General features: G+C 38.4%; 1 long non-coding RNA gene across 1 annotated transcript in view; it reads left to right on the plus strand.

The window, feature by feature from the left end:
• The first annotated feature begins 2560 nt into the window (after positions 1-2560).
• Positions 2561-24832, plus strand: part of LOC309504606 — a 384924-nt gene continuing 362652 nt past the window's right edge. Inside the window, exon 1 of the long non-coding RNA XR_014208128.1 lies at positions 2561-3500. This is a non-coding gene — a long non-coding RNA (uncharacterized lncRNA). The remainder of the gene's footprint in view (positions 3501-24832) is intronic.

Here is a 24832-nt window from a genome sequence, read left to right on the forward strand (position 1 = left end):
AACAATCCCAAAGAGCAACCGTAGGTTATCATTAGAGGATTCTGGAGAATGAGTTAATGGTAGGTACATGAGAGGTCAAATGTAAGTTTCCTGAGGATGAGATCAGTCTTGTTTGTAGTTTGTAAGAGGTCATATAGATGTCCTTCCTATTGAAAAGTTATTTTCCTTACATTCCTTTGCTAATGGCATTACTGCCTCCAAAGGGAACCAAGGAAATACTATAGGTCTTCTGATAAGTAATCCAGGAGTAATAGCATAAAAATAAATACAACAAATCACCTACTCATCCATAAACAAACACTCTATTTACAAAAAACATGTCTCCAACTAAATCAAAGATATACAAAAAGCAAAACATGAAATAACACAACACTTACATTTGGGCAGCAAACAAATCAGTTTCCCAAACCAGGATATTTTTAACGATAGTCAAGTCAAGTCACCTTCATTTATATAGCGCTTTTAAAAATATTGATTGTTTCAAAGCAGCTTTACAGTGATATTAGGAAATAACAGTAACAGAGATTGTTTTACAGCAGCTTTATAATAAAGTTATTGTCCGGCTAAAGTTAGTTTTGATTGATTGATTCACTTCCGTTGCAAAGATCATTAGTTATTAAATTAGGGGCCGCTAACACGACACCGTTCTAACAGAAAACACTCAACGCACTCCGGCTCGCTCATCCGCACAAAACAGTGCCTGTGTGCTCGAGAACGCAAACCCTGCAATAGATTCCAAGGTGCAAGCCTTGACATTTTTTGAAAAAAAGGTTATCTCTGTGCAAGCCTCAAAAAAGCAAACCCGCAACAAACCTGACGGCGTGCACATGCACATCATGTGTTTAGTCTAAAGGTATGCGTGTTTGAATATATGTGCAGGCGTGTAGTCCTTCTTTACAAATCAACCCTCAACCAACTACTTGTCTGGCCTTAAAAATGTATAATAAAGAATTATTTATCGCTTCCGCGTAGCCACGTGAACCAGAATTATTCAGACGATTTATCTGTACAGAGGTAAAGGGAAGGGAAGGAGGCCTTCACAGGTGAGAGACTAGTTGACCATTCAAGACTGCGTTTTCGTCGTGTCCAGGCGCAGGTCCTTCATCAGATCTGGATACGGCCTGGATCCGGCGGACTGCGGTAAACCTCGGGATAAACAGAGAGACTAATATTAGCGTAGACGCCATCCTTCTTATCATGTAACAAGAAAATCAGGATTTATGGGAAGTGTTCCCGGTTCTGGCTGACCTAAACTATGCAGCCTAACATTGAATTATAGAAGTCTATAATGTGTAATGTGAATGCTAGGTCAAAGAGATTTTTTAGTCTAGATTTGAACTGACAGAGTGTGTCTACTTCCCTGACAATGTTAGGAAGGCTGTTCCAAAGTGTTGGTGCTAAATAGGAAAAGGATCTACCACCAGCAGACTTTTGATATTCTAGTGTTACGTCCCCAGAGTTCTGGGTTCGTTTTATAGTCATTTTGTTCTGGTATTGCTTGTGGTTTGTGTGTTTGTGTTTTTCTACCAGGCAAGATGGCTTATGTGACTGTTCCGGCAGCTGATTGGTGGTTCAACGGCTGATTGGGACTTGGAACTCCGCCCACTCGTCAGTGGCTGCAGCTGGCTGGGCTCTTTAAAAAGCTCAGTTTTGGCTCAGTTCTCTCTCTCGTGCGTGCGTGTGGTTTTCTGACATTTTGATTAAAACTTTTGACAATAGTTTTGAACTATTTTTTGTGTTAGTAAACCTAACTTGTGTTCCATTTTGGAACTTGTCGCAGCAGGATGGAGCACTTGTTTGTTTGTGGATTCTTATAATTTGTACTAATTACCTTTTTTCTCTGTTTATAGGGAGTTGGGGAGTAGATTTAGAGCTACCCCGGGGTATACATGCATCACCCGTAGGTATACTTCTCTGTCTAGAAACACCAGCTAGACCTGGGCGGACCACCAGCTGTAAGTTTGGTTAGGGCGCCTTGATCAAGTGCCAGATAGGGATTGTTTTTTATTTTATTTATTTTTTATTGGGGGTTAGTATAGGTTAGGGGTGGGGTCCTTTTTGTTTATTTCTTTGTTTTGGTCCGTCCAGCCCTCCCCTTTTCCCAGAAAATTGTTTATTATTTACACTATAACCGTGGCTAAATAAAAGCTTAGTTTTTATACGGTATTTGGTGTTTGTCCTTTTCTCGCACCACGACTCCATACCTCCTTTGCTGGCATCGGTGGGCCCGAGCAGTGGGTTGTTGGGCTCCCCTCCCTTTGGGAGCTAGAACGTAACCTCTAGGTACTATCAACGTGAAGGACTATAATGTGTTAAGACCTCGCTCAAGTACTGGGGACCTAAACCATTTAGTGCTTTGTAAGTAATCAGCAATATGAAAAAGTGTTTACGATGGAGCCAATGCAGTGTTGACAGAACTGGGCTGATATGAACATACTTCCTGGTTCTGGTAAGAACTCTAGCTGGTGCGTTTTGGACAAGCTGTTTATTAACCCATAATAGCATTACAATAATCTAGCCTTGATGTCATGAACGCATTAAATAATTGTTCCGCATTTGTCATTGACTACGTTTACATGCAGCCAATAACCCGTTCAAAACCGGGATATTAGCAATAACCCGGTCGCGCACGGCCATGTAAACACCGGCAAAAACCCGGATATGCTCATATCCCGGTTTTTAAAAACCCGGATATGACCCCTGGGGTACCCCTTTTCTAACCCGAATATTTGGTCATGTAAACGCGTATCGGCATATCCCCATCAAAAGGAACATTGATTTGTGTTCTGCGCATGTTCTATTCGCAAGGAATCTTGGTCTTTTGAGGAGAGACGGCGCATACAAAAACCCGCGTGCAGTATACCGGAAGTAAACAAGAAGTAGAGGTAAACATGGCGAGACGCAGCACAGCACCACACTTTTGGAGCGAGGAGGAAAGCGCAAACAAAGGCGATCGCTATCTGCCCCGAACTATTCATTATCCGCGTGCTGCTGCTGTTGTTGTTGTCTTTGGATACAGGAAGAAGAATCGGAAATGACGCATATTGCGTCTTAAGGTTGTCCGTACGTCCAGACGCTAACCGTGCGTCGCCGTTTACATCGGGATATTGCCAATTGATTACAAATTCCATGTATACAGGAGTAACTCTCTCTGCTCACGCATGTAAACGGGTTATTCCGAATGTTTCAGAAACCCAAATAGTGACCTTAACCCGACCATAACCCGAATTTTAACAGCTTGTAAACGTAGTCATTGAGAGCATATGATGTAATTTAGATATATTTTTAAGATGGAAAAATTTGGTTTTACAGATACTAGACATGTGACTTTCAAATGAAAGATTGGTATCAAACAGCACACCCAGGTTCCTAACCGACGACGAAGACTTGACAGAGCAGCCATCAAGTGTTAGACCGTATTCTAGGTTATTACGTGAGGATGTTTTTTTGTCCAATAATTAGAATCTCTGTTTTTTTCAGAATTTAGTAGGAAATTACTAGTCATTCAGTTTTTTTATGTTAGCTATGCATTCTGTTAATTCTGTGAATTGGTAAGTTTCATCAGGGCGTGAAGAAATATAGAGCTGAGTATCATCAGCATAACAGTGAAAAAAAATGCCATGCTTCCCAATGATATATCCTAAGGGTAGCATGTACAGACTGAACAGCAAAGGTCCTAGCACTGAGCCTTGTGGTACACCATATTGAACTTTTGATTGATAAGACATCTCTTCATTTACTGCTACAAACTGATAACGGTCAGATAAGTATGATTTAAACCATGCTAATGTAATTCCACTAATGCCAACCAACCACTAATGCAGATACCATTTCTTTCTAAAAAGGAACATAACTGTGAGGATACTGCCTTTTCTAGTATCTTTGACCGAAAAGGTAGATTCGAGATAGGCCTGTAATTGACCAATTCTGTAGGATCAAGTTGTGTTTTTTTTAACAAGCGGTTTAATCATAGCCAGCTTAAAAGTTTTTGGTACATATCACAATGACAAAGATGAATTAATTATATTAAGAAGAGGATCTATGACCTCTGGAAGCATCTCTTTCAATAGTTTAGTCGGTATAGGGTCTATACATTTATCAATTTAGATGATTCAACGAGTTTAGAAAATTCTTCCTCTCCTATAGCAATGAATGAATCAAAATTTTCCTCAAGGAGACTACAATACACTGCCTGATGCGATACTGTAGTAGACGGACAAGACGGTTGCATTGTTATAATTTTCTGCCTGATATTATCAATCTTGTAAGTAAAGAAGTTCATAAAGTCATTACTGCTGTGCTGCTTGGAAACGTCTGGGGTTGAAGCTTTATTTTTCGTTAATTTAGCCACTGTTTCAAATAAATTATTATTTATTTTTTTTCTAATAGGATTGGAACATCAGCAGTTCTAGCAGCTTTTAATGCCTCTCTGTACGCAGTCGTGAGCTCTTTCCATGAAATGCAAAAAAAAAAAAAGTTTGTTTTCTTCCAGTTGCGCTCCATTTTTCTGGCTGCTCTCTTAAGGGTGTGCTCGTTGTACCACGGCGTTGGACTACTTTCTTTAATCTTCTTTAAGCGCAAAGGAGCAACTGTATCTAAAGTACTGAAAAAGAGAGAGTCAAAAGTTTCTGTCGCAATATCGAGTGCTTCTAAGCTATCTGGGATGCTGAGGAGATGAAACTGATCAGGAATATTATTAATAAAGCAAGCTTTAGTTGCAGAAGTGATAGGTCTAACATATTTGTAACACAGAGTCGGCTTTGCAACCTTGGCTAGATGGAGTATACACAAGACCAGATAATGATCTGAGATGTCATCACTCCGCTGTAGAATTTCAACGGCATCAACACTGATTCCATGTGATAATATTAGATCTAGAGTATGATTACGACAATGAGTAGGTCCTGACACGTGTTGTTTAACTCCAATAGATTTCAGAATTTTGTTTTTAAATGCCAATCCCAATGCATGTTTTTCGTTATCTAAATGTATATTAAAATCACCAACAATTAGGACTTTATCTGCAGCCAGTACTAACTCTGATAGAAAATCAGCAAATTCTTTGATAAAGTCTGTATGGTGCCCTAGTGGCCTGCAGACAGTAGCCAGCACAAATCTCAAACATGATTTATCATTTACTCTAGATAGTGTTACATTAAGCACCAACACTTCAAAAGAATCATATTTAAAACAAGACTTCCCAGTAATTCTGAAGATATTACTATAAATTACAGCAACACCTCCCCCTTTGCCTTTCAGACGAGGCTCATGTTTAAAGTAACGTAATCGTCTGGTTTTAGCCAGGTTTCTGTCAAACACAGGACATCTAGTTTATAATCTATAATCTGTATGTCCTAATTCAGGGAACAGACACAGACTATATTATGATGATATCTAGTTGAAAGAGTCTCTATGTATATTTATCTGACCTCAGTGACGTGAGACAGCTAGCAGACGGTCGGTTTAGCCAGTCTATCTGCTTCCTGACCTGGGCCCCAATTCATGTTTGAGCTCTAAGAATATGTGCCATATTACTAGAGAGAAGAGCAGCACCATCCCAGGAGGGATGAAAACCATCTCTTTTCAACAGGTCAGGTCTGCCCAGAAAAACTTTTCCAATTGTCTATGAATTCTATATTATTTTGCGGGCACCACTTAGCAACAAACAGCATGAGGCAGCAAACAGCATGAGGCAAATCCACACTGGATCTAATTCTTCTTCTGCTACTTCCCCTTTTTATACAAAACATGGAGAGCTACAAATGTCCCCTAGTGGCGAGGATGAACATAGCCCCCAGAAAAGATAGTATGCCTTATAACAGGCTGTGACTGTTACAACGTGTTTGCTCTGTGTTGAACTGCTGGAATTCACTCAAGAGCAGGACAGCGGCCCCACTGAAACTACTGTAAAGACTTACTGGACTAACCGGACCTGGTTCCCAGAATTCCCTGAGCCTGAATCTGTTCCCGAGCCTGAGTCTGTTCCCAAGCCTGAATCTGTTCCAGAACCTGAACCTGAATCTGTTCCAGAACCTGAGCCTGTTCCTGAGCCTGTTCCTAAATTCCCAGCCTCAGCCTCCCTCACAATCTATTTTTTTTTTTACCCTATTAACTATGCCAAAAAACCATAGGAAAAGTTAATACACTGGAAGAAACAAAAAAATCTAAACAAAGCTGGAAAACCAGCAGAGCACAAAACACAGCAAAAGAAAAGAACAAATGGAAAAATACTAGGAATCTAATGAAATCAAAACTAAAGAAAAAGGCTCAACTAGATACAAGATTAACAGGCAAGATGAAAAGCAAGACGTGAATGACGAGACGCATAAACACGATCTGGCACGGAACAAAGAACACAAAAGGAATATAAAAAGAAGCTAATGAGGGGTGACATGTGAGAGTAATAAGGACTAACAAGGTAACAAGAGGGCGAGGCGACAACTGACAGTTGAACACATGGCAAACACAACAGAATCACACGTGCCGAAGCACATGACGGACGAACACAAACACCACACGCCGAAGCGCCTGGGCGGACAAACAAGACAGCTATGCGCTCCGGACGAACAACAGCACAGACACGAACAACTAGGCTGATCAAACCGGTGTCCTGACACCTTCCCGCTTATGTCTCTCCAGTGCTAGAAAGCTTTTCTAATACTAACACGGGTCCTAAAGCTTTTGCCTGATCATAACCCTTCTTCCAGTGATATTCCTCTGAGCTTTTCTCTTTTGTAATGTCTCACACCCATCTCTCTTTCTACAGTCTTTCTTCAAATCTCCCTCTTGCTCACACTCTATCCTCCCTCATCATGAGTGTATTCGCCCCCTACTGCTGATGGGCTACAAGTGTGTTGTGGTGCACAGTCTGATCCACTTTCAACAGCATTTCTCAGAAATCACTTACAGCACCTTTAATAAACCGGCTAGGTCTTAAAGGAATTTTCATAATCATATAATGTACTCACCCTCATGTCGTTCCAAATACTTTTACTGTTATTTTTTTGCTGTTTTATACAGTTACGATATTCATTTATTTATTTTTTGCCATGGAACACAGCTCTTTTGCATTTAAGGACAGTTAGTGACCATGTTGGTTAAGCACCAAAATCGGCAAATATAAATAAATACATATAAACTACTGTACATACAAATCCCTGTAAATGTGTAAGATTGTGTGAGGATCCTTCATCTCTGGATAAAATTTGTGGGGAAAAAAAGATAACATTTTAAATAAGAAGCAGTTACACTGTGGGGGGCAAAATTACACATTGTAGCTAAGAAAGCGCTGTATAGTATATTCTAATGCTGCTTGATCTGGTATTTTCTAGTAATGTGATTTGTAAACTACATAAGTTGTTTCAGTAGGCGATGTACTAAGAACATGAATGCAATTCAAATGTACAGTATATGTTTGAAAAGATACAGTACATAGCTTATGCATATGTAATGCTGATGGTCGACAGATGCATTTAAATCCTTTCCATCTTATTAGCAGCCACATTTCATGCAAGGATGAAGATGATTTTCTGTTCCCCTCTAGATATTTCATGGTCTATTTTCAGCAGTAATTTTGTAAAAATAGGTTCTTTTTTATTAATTCATGTCTTTGACAAAAGCATACGTATCTGGACTGTGGCAATGCTAATGTATAACCTACATCTTCTCTACTGCTCTGATTGTTTGCCAGATGCACGTGGAAAAAGATTACCATTTATTCCAATTAACTAAATCTCCTCTTAATCCAACCAATGCAATTGAGTAGACAGGCGAATGTGTGTTTCCCAGATGCTTTACTGAGCTGATGCAGTCTGTGATTCCAGTAAGCATTACTCAGCAGGGGTGCTCATCGAACTTGTGTGAGTGTGGTGGAATCAAAGTGTTTGCCTTTCCCTCTGTCCTTCACTCTCCATTTATTATGAGAGATACACCACCACTTTCCAGCGAACTGAAGCATTTTAGTAATACTAATATGGCACAATACTGATACAATTAAGGCAACACTATTTAATTCCAAATGTAGTTACTCTGCAAATGAGCTGAAAGGACAATTATGATTTTTTAAGTAAGCTATCACTTAGCTGTTTGCTGGTCTGCTGAGTTTTAACGGTGAAATAATTGTAGAGCTACAGCAACTAAATATAATTGCAAAAATAATGGCAGGCTTGTGGTTTATACATCCCGGCCATAGTGGCCGAGCCGAGCCACCGGGTCAAGGCCACGGAGGCCAATCCTCTCCGGCTCCCTGAACTGCCGGCGCCACTCTGGCAACCTGAACTGCCGGCGCCTCCCTGGGCCCCTGAACTTCCGGCCTCACCCTGGCTCCCTGAATTGCCGGCACCTCCATGGCTCCTGTTTTGTCGGTGCCGATAGCGTGCCCGCCCTCCCTCCCTCACTCCCCTCCTTCCCTCCTTCCCTCCCTCCCTCACTCCCCTCCTTCCCTCCCTCACTCCCCTCCTTCCCTCCCTTCCTCCCTTTTCAAGTATCAATGATATACTTTTATTGTTATTTTTATATTTTGAAATATATTTTTACATTTTCAGTTATATTTTTAATTTTATGTAAAGTTTCAGTAATTTATAATTTCGTAATTTTTATAAGTTTTAGTTTTTTAAATGTCTATTTTTATTAAGTTTTGGTTTTTAGTTTCATTTGTTTTAAAAAAATATATATATTTTATTTCATGGGTAACAATTTACAATAAGGATCATTAGTTAATATTAGTTATTACACGGCTCTGTGGAATGCTTGATTCTGATTGATCAATTGCGCCATCCAGTGGTATGTTATTCTCGATAACAACCACGGAAAACCGAGAACACAGGTCAGAAGTCAGCAGTGCTATATGCTTGCTAGGAAAGTTTTTTCTTTGTGGAAGTTTTGCTTTTGGTGAGCTAATAAAATATTAAAACTCAGTCGAATCAATATTTTCTGTACAGTCATTTAATTATGCCATCCAGTATCATGGCCTCGCTCTCTCTTGTTTCATACAAACGCAGCTGCTGCCATTTTGTGACTATTTTTTGTACACTGTTGGATTATAGGATAACAAACAGGTCTGATTTTAAAACAGTTTAATCTGAAATCAATATTTTAAATATATAATTAAATATATAAATCAATATATGACTGTATACCGTATCCCTTAAATGTCCGTCTAGTTTGAACTTGCTGCGCTAGCAACTGCTCTCTCCGCGGAAGCTTTGCATTTAAAGAGCTAATAAAATATACAATATTTTGTGTCTAATTATTTACTTACGTGGCAAGTAGCAGTGTAATAAGTGGGATACTGTACATTCAGCCGGTTGTTATCTCAGAATAAACCCCCGACAGGATGATGAGGACCCTGACGCGAAGCGGAGGGGTCTTGCATCAGCCTGAGGGGGGTTTATTCTGAGGTAACAACCGGCTGGATGTACATTATACCTTACTTAATGTATTGACTAACATGAAATAAACATAGAGCATTACATTTGTTACAGTATTTATTATTTTTTGTTAATGTTAGTTAATAAAACGCAGCTGTTCATTGTTTGTTCATGTTAGTTCACAGATTAATATAAACGTTAAAGTATAAAGATTAATAAATGCTGAAGAAGTATTGTTCATTCTTAGTTCATGTTAACTGAGTTAGTTAACTAATGTTAACTAATGAACTTAATTGTAAAGTCTTACCATTTCAGGTAAAGGTAAGGTAGACAATTTTTTTTTTTATTTTTTTTTTTTATACCGGTTGAAACTCTCTTCACATCCTGATAGCAATCAATAATAGAAGTGGTATAAATATTAAAATATGAAAATATCTCTTCAGTGGAGGTTTCAGGACCAAAAAATGTTCGTCCAATCATTGCATTCAGTACGCACATCACACACCATCAGCATGTTTCACAACGCTGTGCAGAGTTGTAGACAGACCGTCACTGGGTGCCACAAACAAACAGCAGCTGCTTTTTACAGTTCCTCCTAAACCAAAACAAAGAGCTTATGCTGCTTTTACGCCATGTCTTAACCGTAATTACGAGATGGCAACCCGTGACATTCTACCCAGAGCTGTTCACCTCCTCAGACTCGGATTTATGAATTTCTATGTCAACACTATCAACGCCGACATGAATCTGCAGCAGTCAGGTGGTATACAAACAAGAGCTCTCCAAGTTGTTTATGTTAATTTTTATTGTAATGTAATGTGCTTTGAGACTTGAGGTAATTTAACGCTGTCTCTCGTCTTGTGATGCTTTGCAGACTCTGCTGTGTGTGTTCATGTGCTTTGAAGGAAGTGTGGCTTTGGAGACGCTCTGAACAACGGTGGGATCTTGTGCTTTCAAAGTTAGCTTGCTATTGTGCTATCCTCTCTGAAATTGCCTACCCTACTTTTAATGTTTATTTTATTTCAAGTAATAAATTTTTTTTTTAAATGGTTTTAGTTTAATATCTCTGATCAGAATCAACTTCTCCAGAGAAAAACATTCAACTAAGTAACTTTGCAAGTACATGTCAACTAACAGTCATTAGCGTATTATTAGACTGTAGTTGGCTGTTAGTAAACTGTTAGGTTATGGTTAGGTGTTAGTAGATTAAGGAGTGTGGGTTGGTAGAATAAGTTAACATGTAGATGCAAACTTAATTATAGTGAGTAGAATGTCAGTTTGGGAGCATCACAATAAAGAGTTAGCAGATATTAAACAGACAGTCTACTAATACTTTGATGAGAGTTACTTGACATATAGTTGCTAAGTTATTTAGTAAAATGTCTGTTGGTGAAACATCAAATAAAGTGTTAACAAAAACGTAATTAGCATTTAATAACATGAAGCAAAATGGCTTATATTAGGCTAATATCAATAATCAGGCTAGTCACCCTTTTATCCATGTTGTTTTAACTCTATATGAAAGATTTATAATTTGCATTTGTGAAGGAATAATTTGGTATTAATAAAGCCCTTCATAAACCCGTGGGACATTACTACAAAGAGTGACTGTTTAATTTCCTTTCCAATGATTTAAACAGTTAGGCAATAATTCATGCAATGAATTACTATACTAAACATCTCTAACAGTGACAGTGATAGAGGAGTGGAAGCGAGAAGAGCATAAAATCCAATTCAGAACAGCTGCCATTATGTGTGACAGTGTGCTATGCAAGACCTTCATTTCAAGGCCAAAGACTCAAGCTAATCAGAATCTGGCTAGTTGCCACATAATAAGCAAATCTTGTCATTTTTTGTAAAGCTTTTATCAAAAACTGACCATGGTTATAGATTTAATTGAACTGATGCACAACCTCGAAACACAACCTCGTGAGATTGCATGTTTGGCCCTCGAGCTGTTTTATGTCTGGAACTGATTTTCAAAAATATTTCTTTATCCATAAAAAACAACAACAACTATAAAACATGAATGGCACAGGCAGTTATTTTACAGAAAAATACTTTGTGATTTCTATGGATGTAAATAAATTGAAAGCCCACAGTTGCCTGAGGAGCATCATGGTCAATTTTATCTGTTTTTTGACAGACTTCTCTTAAAGATAAAAGATGGATTACGAAGAGTCAATAATGCCAAGTCAATAATAGTGTACCTAAAATAAATAAAATTGGCAAAGAGACCTTGAATTGCTTATTTGAAAAAAAAAAGAAAAAGAAAAAACTAAAGTTTGTCTTAAAAAAGAAAAAAAAGAAAAGCTGAACTGCAAAAGACCTCTGCTTAGATTCTGCCTGAAGAGACAGATGATGTGAAGGGGTCGATCAATAAGTCCAGACAATAGAGCATTCCGTGCTGGAAATTGAAAAGCAGGTCGTTGTACACAGGAAACTATGGACTGCACCTTTAGAAAAATGGGAACACATTCAGTTGAGAGACAGGGGGAAAAAAATGATTGTGACATGCAATTTGAACCTTATATCATCAGTTGAATAACACCATATAAATGCACCAGTGTTGGGGAGTAAGGGGTCGTTCAGAATGTGAACGCTAGATGGGCACTGGTAAAAGAGGTCTACATACTAGAGAAAAACCATTTTTAAAAAAGACCCGGATGCAAAAATGGGTCATGTGGGAACGGATTAACTAACTTCAGTGAATTGTAGTGTTTTCGGCATGTCACAGAGATGCTGTGTGTTTGGATGTGAAAGCAAATCTCCTTTGTTTGGGCTTCTGAAAATGGATGAAATTAGGAATCAGTGGTTAAGATTTATTTATAACACTGTTCCTGGGCAGTGAAAGTGTACAACACATTTTACAGAGCACAGCCTCTTCTAAACCCGAGTGAGAACAATGCAAGCTATACACAAAGGCTAATCCTGAAAAACGGGGAATTTCCCACTTTGCTTGGACAATCTGACATGGGCTTGAACCGATCTGGTAAAACCATTGACATTATTAACTGTTTGTGTTTACAACTGCTTTAGAAGCCTTGGAAGCTGAAGCTCGGCATTATAGTATTGGCTGTTACATTTCCGACATAGTGTTTGGCCAATCACTATGCACTGGGTCAGCTGGCAAATCAGAGCACTATGATCTTTAACCTTTCACAAGGGGAGGCTTTTCAGTGCTCATAGTCTCCCACAAAGGGAGTTATTCTATCTACATTTACATTTATGCATTTGGCAGACGCTTTTATCCAAAGCGACTTACATTGCATTATCCTATACATTTATACATTGGTATGTGCAATCTCCTGGGATCGAACCCACAACCTTGCGTTGTTAACGCAATGCTCTTACCACTGAGCTACAGGAAACTAACAGAGAACACTAATCCAGACCTGCCTAAACACCTCTGGCAAAGTCCAGCTATTATTTCCTCAAATGTCCACGTCACAATGTGACAAATAATATAATGCCTGCCTAAAGACATGCGCAAAGACAGAAGGTGAGGTTTCGGTGAAATTCGCAAAATCGCTTTTGCTTTCAGAGGTTAAGATTTCTTTATAAAGCTGTTACTGAGCAGTTAACCCAAAAGTTTGCTTGTGCACAGTGCATTTTACAGAGGACAGCTTCCTGAACCTGGGAAAGTACAAGGCAGGCTATATACAAAGACTGTTTTCCACTGTGAAAGGTTCTGCTCAAGTCGTGCTTCCAAAGTTGGTTCCGATCGATTGGCTTGAACATCCGCTTTATCAAAATCTGACTCTGGCTTGAACTGACAAGGAAAACCTACAACATTATTATTAACTGTGTGTTTACAAATGCTTTAATTAGAAGTCTTGGAAGCTGAAGCGTTACATTTCCGACACATGCTTGAGGGGTTTGGCCAATCACAATTACCGCACTGGGTCAGCTGGCCAATCAGTGGACTCTGAGCTTTTCAGAAGGAGGGGCTTTGAAGACATCAGCGTGAGAGGAGCTGAGGAGCTGCAGTAATGTACAGTATGTGAAAAATAATGTGAAAAATTTGGAAATGATCGAATCGTTGTTGTTTGCTCATTGCTGCGATTAACATTGTCAGATTTGATTTCATGGTGACTTTAAAGTTGCTTTTTGTTAAAAGCTTGTAGTGTAAACAACTACTTTTTAAATGGGAAGCATATAAGTAGTTTTACTACTTGAGGCGTGGCTTGTAGATGTGTGAATCTATGCTTTTAAGGTAGCTTCCCCAGTTTTCAAATGCTTACAATCATTGGTCAGATAAACAAACAGTCCTGCCCTAAACTTGACCCACAAATTGAGCCAAAGTTGCTATGTTGGGATGGTTGCGACCCTCAAACCTATACTTGTGGAGAATCTGTTAACATTCCCATTCATCTCAATGGCAGTTTCTTGGCTGGTGAATGCAGACCTGGACGTGACCAGCATGCTGCAATCTTTCTGTCTGATCACTTTATATTAGACCTCTTCACAGCAGACAGGGAAAAAACACAAGTCTGTTTCATACTGTTAAGAGCCCTCAAAATATAATTTGTGTTTCGGTATAATTTGTTCCAAGGCATTTGTTGGCTGATTAGAAGACAGAATATATAAGCATTGCTAAGAGATGATCTGACCATTTCCTCTAGTAATAAACACTCTGCATCAGCTGTTGCTGCTTCATACTGTTGTCAGTTCAGCCCCTTGGACTCCTCTGAGGTCTTGATGATTCAGTTTAACAGAATAATGCAGTTAGTGTTATGACGTATGTCACCTGGGGCTTCACACATCCAATCTGCACACATCTCTAAGACGGAGAACGGCTGACCTGATACAAGCCTGTTTATTGTTCCTGAAGCACGTCAATCTCCCTTAAATTGCGCTAAAATCGAAGAGAAACAGTCAAGGCACAAAAAAAGTCTTCAGAGTGACTGAGGAAATTACAGCAAATGATGCCATTTCAGTGGGAAAATAGTCTTGATGATGAATCTGCTACAAGCAGGGCTAAAAACAGAAAGCACAGCTGATTAATACCTTCAATCTGATGTGAAATGGATTTAGTTTAGATATAAAAGCACCTTCAGTGGATTCAGATCAATCTGTATGACATAAATTACTCATTTCTAAACCTCTGTATCAAATCATGACATTTCAAAATTGTATTGAAATTGTACTAATTTGTTTTGTTTTTTTAATTCAGATTAATTTAACGGATTAAGTTCTTCAAGGTACACTCATTTTTATAAAAAAAATTTTTTTATTAAATTAAAATATAGGTGGCTTGACATTAACAACCACCAACCCGCCAAATTTGGGTGGATTTAAGCAGTGGCGTGTAACGCAGTCACTCCTACTAGACACTTTGGCAGTTGAATTTTGTATATAATATATACATTTTTCAATTATAATCTTTTAAAAAGCATTTTAAATTAAAAGTGCAATGTAGTGTTGTCAAAAATAAAGATTTTTCGATACATATAAATACTGAAATATCTGAAACGTTTCCAAAACTCATTTTTCACAGAAGATACACGATACCAGCTGCACTTTCTTGCTCTCTCTTGATCTCTCCAACAGCAAATTGACACACAAACCCGCCTCCCCTCACTCACTCTTTTAATTTGCTCTGGATGAATATTGATGGTGTTACATGGCTTGAAAATTGGAGGTGGATTGCGAGTATTGTGCTTAACTTAACTTTTTATTTGTTTTATTTTGTGCAAAAAAAAAAACAAAAAAAACGCACACATAAAGCCACCTCTCAGTACTAAATTGAGCTCTTTTTCACTGTTTATTGCGCTTAAACAGCCAAATACACAGAAAATAATGTCAAAATGCCGGTCTTGGAAAGTATTCATGTAAACAAAATGAGTTATGTCTTTAAGTGAACGTAAACAGTTGAGAAAGAAAACACGTGTAACAGTATAATGTGTCCGTGCGTCAGGTCTTAGAGGCAGAGCACATCACAGAGCGTGTCTTTGCGTCTAAAAACACGAGATGCGCTTTTGAGACATGATGCAATAACGGAAATAACATAAATAGTCAACTGGCAGAATAGATAGCTACTATTTTTGACATGGAACAAAAGAAAATAATCTCACTTGCTATGGCATTTGACCTTGATAAAAACTGTGTTGCTGCTCAGAAACTTGCCATGCCAACTTGCTACTGTAAACAAAAGCTCTTAAAAGCTTGCCCCACCTAAGGGGTCTTCTGATTGGTCCACTGTTTTGGAACTGACATTGATGGACGTGTATGACCAGTCCATAGTATTCGGGTCTCGCGACAGTCTAGTTAGCGTGCTTACATAGAAAACAATAGAAAAGTAGCGCATTGGAATAAATAAATGTGTTCTGTGTGAATGGCCGTTTAAAGTGACATCAGCCTAATATACCTGCTGCCAAATTAAAAATATCTATATGCCAGTTTTCCCCCATGGGATCGATGTCAAAATTGCGGCCAGTGAAAATGTTGAGTGGCTAGTAACTAGCCACAGTCGGTGGTGAGCAAAAAAAGTTAATGTCAAGTCTAGCTTATATTTACATACAAAGAAAGTATTAATATATGCAAGATAAGAGAATATGGGAAATGCTCACAAAACATTGCTTTGTAAACACATTGTTTAAATTTTGAATGATTAATCTTTACAGCACTAATTCTTAATACCGTGTATCAAGAACAAAAGGTCCTAAAATAGAACGTGCTTGAATACAATTACTTATTCAGTCAGTACAATTTAGGAAGCTTTCTCAACACCAATTTATCAGCTGGCTTGGTGCAGATAGAGCTACCGGAGAAAGAATGGGACCAGTCATTGTGGGTTTTGAAAATACATGCCCTGCAAGAATAGGTAGCATGATAAGGAAATGAGCAATCCTTTCTTTCCATGATGTTTTGTTGGCGCTGAAATGAACTGGGACTTGGAGCAGGTCTCGGTCCCCCAAATGATACAAAGCCCCTCCAAAATGTGCAGTGTCCTCAAAGGGTAGTCCTGTGAAGGCACTTCAAGCGATGTTTTATAAAGGTCTGGGCGGAAAGCCAGTGTGTCTGTGTTTAACAGCCATAAGCATGTGTTTGCTTTGTGTCTATGGTCATGCTGCAGGTCTGGAGAAATCATTCACAGCTGTCTCTAATGGCCCAGAAGAGGATTTTGGCAGGTTAAGAATCTGGCTTCATTTGTGGCCGACAAATTTCATCTCATGGAAAATAATACAAAAAAAAAAGGCCATTAGAAGAAAATGGCCTGTGTGTGAGAGAAATAGTTGAATCAAATCATTTTTAAATCAGATTTTAATATGGTTAAAAGAAATTACATGTTAATAATTGTATAATTGAGAGTATTAGCCTCATTAATGGAATGAAATGGAAATGTGTCATTATTGACAGCATAATAACTGAAAAAAGCTTCAAGATATATATTTCTGCTCATTCTGAAACTGCATTCCCACTCTCTTATGCTTTAATGCTAAATAACCCAAGCCCAAATAACAATCCTTGCTATGTTCATCCACCTCCACACCATTGCATGCCCACTTTTAAGGCCAAAAGATACTGAAGCTCTGGTCCGTGCATTCATAACCTCTCACCTCAACTGCTGCAATTCTCTCTTGATTGGCCTACCTGCTACAATCACTGCCAGACTGCAATGTGTTACAAATTCCACAGTGAGTAAAGAGTTGTGATCCACACCAAACAATCTGCCCACATCACCCTCATCCTCTTTAAATTATATTAGCTGCCCACTTTGTCTCATATCCAAGATAATTTTCCTGATCAATTCTGTATATGTATATATAAAATACAACAACACTCATAAACTCTCTTTACTTAAACTTTGTCAAAAGTAGTGTTCTATCATAAATATTGATTTTTTGAAATATATCGATTCTGAATCAGCAGCTTCATTTTCCACAGTGTGGTTATTATAAGCGCGTTCATGCTCTCTCTCTTCACCCCAACATCAATTTAAAATACACTTTGTGTAACTATGTGTATTTTGATTAAATGAGTATCTGTTTAGTCCTTTGTCAGTAATTGTCATGTATGCAATGCGGTTGTGTTACTCCTGATGATTCCTGCATTTTCAGCCAAAATAAAAGCATGCTATTGTAGAGTAATATGAAGTAAAATGAATTTACTTCTTCTTTTTTTTTTTATAACAATAATAGTAATAATAATTTGTATAATTTGTTATGTCCCAGGGTGTAATTATTATTATGTGTGCAAAGGTTTTTTATTTTATTTTATTTTATTTTATTTTTTGTGCTCTCTCTCTTTTTCTCTTTCCTGGGTGCAAATGGAGACCAGCTGACACTAATTACCATCATCTCCTGGTTTCCACTGATTGGCTCCTGGCTGGGAAAGCTTGTGGATAAAGCTGGAGAGGAAAACCCAGTTTGGAGAGACCCTTTTTTGACTCCTGGACCTGCCTCACACCTTAGCATGTGTGCTAAGACTGATTGTATACACAGGTTTTTGAGCCGTTTCCGCTCTACATCCTAAACTCCTCCCATCGATGCAATCCACTTCCGTTTTGGCGGGCTTGGTTTGTTTTGCTAGCTAGCTCCGTTGTGCCGACAAAGCACTGATATCGCAGTGACAAAGAGGATATAACAATTACAACATGAAGAAAAGTGGTTCGGGAACGACGTGTGCGGTAGTTGGTTGCAAACACTCGAGAAAGCACCTGAACGAGTGGTTAGATAGAGAGTGCTACGACCACAAACCAGCTACGAAGATGTCCATGCGCTCCATTGTTTAAATTTTTTTACGATTCTCTTATCGATTCCTGATAGCACTGTGTGGAAAAAGTATTCATATGCTTTTTCGGCAAAAAACTGTACTTTTTATGTAATTTATGTAATAAATGGAACCTTATTGTAAAGTGTTACCGATTAGTTATACATCGATTCAGACGTCTCGTGAGTTCAGTGTTGGAAAGATCAGTTGTTTTAACCATAGACAGCATTAATAATTAATATCAAGAATGCCGAGAAACTGGCTTCTTTTATAAACAATCTTATTGAATAATTGCCCTTTTAATTCATTTTCTTTTGAATATGTAAATGCCAGTATAACATGCTCCATGTTCTTCTGTTCTTTTTTTTTTTTTTTTTTTAGGGTGTGCACTGTTAGTTCGTAGTAAGACTTTTACATTGTACCTGATTTGTTTGTATTTGCTTCGTTAATAAAAAAAAAATAAAAAAAAACATAGACAGGTTTTAACTATTCATTAAAATGAATCGGTTCAAATGAGTCATTAGTTCGCGAATTGTGTGATTATCCCAGCATTTAGGACATGGATATCCCACAAGGTTTGTGTCAACACAGAAAACATTACATCACTGGATAGGTTTTTACGTTTATTAAGAGTGTGATTTTTATGGCAGCTGAATGTGCGGAACGCATTTCAGAGAAGATAAGGCAACGTATTTCAGCACAATTCACACCCAGCGGTAATTCAGGAAAAAAAAATGCTCCACATGAAACGTTGGTCTTCCGACCTTTTACCATCATGTCGTTTTATTTTGATTATGCGCGCGGGAGAGAGAGCAAGACAGCCCTTAGTTTGGAGACGGTGAGTCTTGTTTACACTTTCGCCTGGCTCTGAAGAGAGAGTGCGCGCGCGCGACCGGGTCTCTCTCTCTCTGCTCGTTCTTTCAGTTAAACATGTGAATTCAATTCCCACCCCTACCTATGATGTAGTTTGGATACCAACAATAAAAAAGACATAGGCCTAGGTAGCTACAATGGTCAAATAATTGCTGTGTTTACACCGGCAGACGCTGCGCAAACCACTTCCGGCGGAAATTAAGTGCATTTGTGTACAGTTATGGCGCCGCCCGTGATTTGGCGCGTTAACTTGTGTATATCGGGTTGTGGGTGTTAGCCTAAGCAGACTTGGACTGCAGTTGAGTCAACTTTTCTTAAGTTCTTTAGACGTTACTAAAAGAGCCTTGAGTTTAAACCGTTTCTAACCTATTTTGATTTAGTTAATTTGGGAAGCAGTAGGGAAGCGGATGCCATTTTTGTTTATGTCCATGTTTTTCTCCTGTGTAAGATAAGGTAAGGTAAGAAATTTCTAATTCATTTTGAATCTTATTTTGAAAGGTTAAGAAAGTGTTCCCCCTAAAGTCAGAACTTTGTTTATTGTTTTGGCCTTGTCCCCTCCTGAAGCTTTTTTGATGCTTCCCCTTTTTTGTACTTTGGACTAATCCAAATAAAGTCACTTGAGTATTTCTAAAAATCTTCTTTTTCTTTTCTTTTTTAGTGTGGAGTGCTGGGACTGGAGAGGAGAGATCTTGGTTGCCTGTTGTTGCCAAACTGTTACAAACTTCCTTGTTACAGCCTCCCTGACCCCTAGACTGGGGAGGCACGTAACAATTGAGGGCTCGTCTGTTTTCTAACATAAAATCGTGTTTTTACTTTTTTGTTGTTGTGAAATTGTAATTTTGTTTGGCTACCTTAAACTTTGGTGGGTGAGGAAGTCTCATATTGTTGAAAAATATGGATTTCGATTTGATCAAATTTACGCTGTCTCCTACGATGGAGGAATTCAATCGTTGTAGAAAGAAAGATCTGCTTGTAATAGCTGACTTTTATAATATAACGGTGTCTAGAGCAGCACAGAAATGTGTGATAAAAGTTGAACTATATAAGAAATTGGTAGAGGTAGATGTCTTCCTAGAACCAATATTAGAGCAAGTGTTTGACACCGAAATTGGCACAGAAGCCAATTCTCTGAGTCCAGTGATTCAAGTTCAGGAAGTAGTGTTAAAAAAAAAATCTTATCAAGATCCTCGCTTAAGTTTAAAGAGCTTGATCTGGCATTAAGAAAGCAGAAGCATGAGACGCAACTGCTTCATCTGAGAGCTCTTGGAATTATTGGCTGACTGTGACATTCAACTGTGTAAGCTTGATCTCGAGGCGCAAACCTCTTGTGATCGACCAGTTCCTATACCGCCTTCCCCTACTGATCTCGGTGAGTCTAAATCTGACTTTGAAATAGGCAAGTACAGTACATCAAGTTAGTACCTCCTTTCCGTGAAGCAGAAGTAGACTCTTATTTTGTTGCTTCTGAGCGTGTCGCCTTTAAATTGAATTGGCCGAAGGACATGTGGGCTCTGCTGCTTCAGTGTAACCTGGTTGGCAAAGCACAGGAGGTGTGTGCGGCTTTGCCAATTGAGGAGTCATTAGACTAGTTTTAAGGGCATACGAGTACCGGAGGCGTATCGACAAAAATTCAGAGCGTGTTCAAAGCAAGCCAAACAAACTTATGTTGAATTCGCTAGACAAAAGAAATCGCTTTTTGAAAAGCGGTGTCTTGCCAGTAACACTACAACTTATTAAGAGTTGCAAGAGTTGGTCTTGCTGGAAGATTTCAAAACTTGTGTACCGGAAGGTGTTGTAGTTCATTTAAATGAACAAAAAGTATCAAAGCTTTCTGATGCCACGGTATTTGCAGATGAATTTGAGATTACCCACCAAACCGTCTTTTCCTCTGGTCGTCAAACAAAAACTTCCTTAGCTACAGAGTCTGTTTATGTCAGTAAGCCTAGTGGAGGTAAAGCTGTCTCAAAAAATATGTAAAGAAAGAGACTCTGCTTTTACTGGCTTGGAAACAGAAGACCGCAAATGCAAGACCTAAAAATTTTGCACTGGTACAATCTGTTCCCGACTCGTTTGCCACTGACACAATGATGATGATATATACTTTATTTATCCCGAGGGAAATTCAAGTATCCAGTAGCATACATAAATTAAACATACATTAAACCTATTAAAATAAAATTAACTTATAACACAATAGCCACAATAAAACAGTGCAAAACAGTAAATAGTGCAAATTGAGGTAGAAATTATCCAATTGTCTATTGTCCTCCCTTGCCATGACTAGGAGCAGTTGTACAACCTAATGGCCAGTGGGACGAAAGAGTTTTTAAATCTGTTGGTGGAGCTGGGCTGAGACAGTAGTCTGCCACTGAACACACTCCTCTGCCCGATGAAGGTGTTGTGCAGAGGGTGGTGGACGTTGTCCTGTATGGACAGCAGTTTGCCCAGGGTCCTTCTTTCTGCCACTGTCACCAGAGAGTCCAGCTCTGAGCCCACTACTGAGCCAGCTCTCCTTACCAGTCTGTCCAGTGTCTCTCTTCTTGCTGCTTCCTCCCCAACAAACTACAGCATAAAAGAGGACGCTGGCCACCACAGACACCTCGTCCTATTTACCGTTTCTTCTGACCGGTTATGTGTCTTTGGTTGACAGTTCTGTAGTTGAGTGCGTACGGATTTTGAGAGACACTGCGTCGGCTCAGTCCTTCATTCTGGATGGTGTTTTGCCCTTCTCTGATGCTTCATATACTGGAGAAAATGTCCTTGTTCGTGGCATCGAAATGGGTTGTGTTAGTGTTCCATTACACACTGTTAACCTGAAGTCTGACCTTGTTACGGGCTTGGTTCAATTGGGTGTACTGTATGTAAAAAAATTGCCAGTAGACAACGTCAGTCTTATATTGGGAAATGATCTTGTGGGTGGTAATGTCTTTCTCAGTCCAATTGTTGTCAGTAAGCCAGTTGTGTGCAACTCATTAGATCTTTCTGGAAAATTTCCTCTAGCTTTTCCTGCGTGTGCTGTTACTAGATCCCAGTCACAAAAGTTTCAAGATGTTGTTGGTCTCTCAGATTCTTTCCTGGCTGTGCAGCCTAATCCGGTAGAGTGCAAGTTATCAGTTGAGACTGAAATGGTGCCTAGTCATGTGTCCCAGCCCACAGCTGATCTTCCTTCCTTCCTTTGTTCGGTAAGGAACATCTGGTTGTTGCGCAGAAATCAGTCCCTACACTCAAGTGCATCAGTGCTGCCGTTGACCATTGCGATCTCTAAGTGGCGCGGGTAGGATACTTTTGGGATGGTGCGGTTTTAATGCGTAAGTGGGAGCCAAAATCTTCAGAAAGATACAATTGGCAAACAGTTTTTCAGATCGTTCTACCTTCAGATATTTAGTGTTTTTTTGTTGTTGTTTTTTTTGTTTTTGGAGTGCTGGGACAAGAGGGTAGAGATCTTTGTTGCCTGTTGTTGCCAAACTGTTACAAACTTCCTTTTTACTGCCTCCCCGACCCCTAGACTGGGGAGGCATGAAACAAGTTTTTTTTTTTTGTATAATCACACTTACGGCTATCAGTCCTATGGAATCTCAGACAGCAGACTTTCAGTTAGTAAGAAAATAATTTGTCTATGGTCAAAAGTAAATAAGTAGCCTATTTAGATAATGTTAAAATTTTAATGTTATGGCAATTTTTCCATGTGGTATTGAAAATGTTATCAAATATCAATATTTTTCAAGGTATTGTATTGAAGGTATAAATTCTATGACAACACTACATTTCATCTGTTTTTTAACCTCATGGGCTTCTTTTACTACATTTTCCAACCTTCTCTGGCATCCCTGCTCATACAAACTACAGATCCCTTACAGAACAAAAATATATGGGAATATACTGCAAAATATAATGTGATATATTACATAATACATTTCCATAAATGGGAAGTTCTTTTTTTTTTTTTTTTACAATATGCTGCAATATATGCATTGACCATGAATGGCTATATATTAATACATATAAAATATTTATAAATTAAGATAAAAATAGCATTGTATGTAATATTAACCAAGTTTCATCCTTTATTGTGTGCATATATTGCACATACATGTTCCCATACAAAAGTGAATGTATGTTCACACATATATTTACACACACATTCACAGAATGAGTTGCAACATATTTCTAGTTCCCAGCATGCTTTGTTTCTGACTGTTAAAGGAGAGCAAATGTTAAAATTAAGTGTTTTGCTCAATATTAACATAGGGGGAGATCTGTTAGTGTTTAATGTTCTATTATTTAGAATTTAAAAGGTTTTCTGGTATGTCTGAGTTTTTGGGCTTACCATTGTAAGTTCGGTTCGGTTGACGATTGGCCAAACACCACTGAGACTGTAATTACTACATTTTAATGGTAATTGCTGTGCACTCCTCAGCACAGTGATAGTCTCTTGGCTAAATACTTTGGTACATGCAGGTGATCTTGTACTTTTGTTAACTAGCTTGAAAATATGAAGCAATTATAATGTAAATAATTTAAAAATATAGAAATATATTACGTTTTATATTTATCTATATGTGTGTTTATGCTGCATGAGTAAAATATATCTGCAATATATTACACATGCTGTACCATATCTGATCACATATACATCTATATATTATGAAGTGTATTACTGAATATAAAATTACATACATTATGATATATTAGTAAATATATTGTCACATATTTTTCAATATATGAAAAGCGGCAATTCGTTATGTATTATTTAATATATTGAAATACAAATACAAAAAAAAATGGTCCTGTATATTTTCAAAAATACTGTTAAATCATTTAATATATTGATCATTCATCTATGGGGAAATATATTTTCTTTTCATAAGGGATAATTGGTCTCATCATAATTCTGTGCGGATTTCTTGACTATGCAGCATCTGATGTCTCAGCATCATTTCACCCCACAGACGGGTTAAACCCACCATCCCTGTTTAAGCATCATGTACAATGAGTCACTGGAAGTCTTGGCTCTGATTTGACTGTTATATCCTCCTCACACCTCCATACAGTAACAATAATATAAGGCCATTTCACACAAATCCTACACTCTGTTTTCCCAATGACACACCATTTGTTTTGTTGGCTTGGATTCATAGCACAGATGAATACAAATACTCATAGCTTCCTCATTGCTGAGGAATGACATGTATGATATTTGCCAACAGAGAATGGTCAAATCATACATTTGGTATGTTCCTGATGCTACTCTGTTTCCAATTCAGCAGAGAAACAAATCATTAGTGACACGAGAACAGAGATAAGTGCATTTCTTTTTAAACATCACAGGCTTTGAGCATACTGTATATAAATACCCACAGGAAAAAAAATGAATGCAGAAAAAAAAACATTACACGCTCTCAGGCAAAGCTCTTTTTCCACATGAACTTACTGATATTACAATTACAGGCACAGCAAATGTTTCTGGAGCATTAAAATACTCATATGTGTGCACACTTTGATGTAATGAGAACAAATGGAAGTGTGTAAGTAGCTCATGCAAAATGGCTGCAAAACACACGCTGAGACCGAGTTTTTTAAAGGTCCCATGACATGAAATTTCCACTTTCTGGGGTTTTTTAACACTGGGGTTTTTTAACATTAACATGAGTTCCCCTAGCCTGTATATGGTCCCCAAGTTTCTAAAAATTTTAATCGGTGTAAATCGAGCTTTTGCTATCTTTCTCTGCCTTTGAGAAAATGGAAGCTCAACCGGGCTGATCTTGAATCTCCTCCTTATGACGTCATAAGGAGAAATGTTACCTCCCCTTTCTCTGCTTTGCCCGCCCAGAGAATATTTCTCGCCCATGAGAAAATGAGCTAGGAAGTAGAACGCG

The sequence above is a fragment of the Leuciscus leuciscus genome (assembly GCF_965113295.1).
Source record: "Leuciscus leuciscus genome assembly, chromosome: 8".
NCBI classification, from domain to species: Eukaryota; Metazoa; Chordata; class Actinopteri; order Cypriniformes; family Leuciscidae; genus Leuciscus; species Leuciscus leuciscus.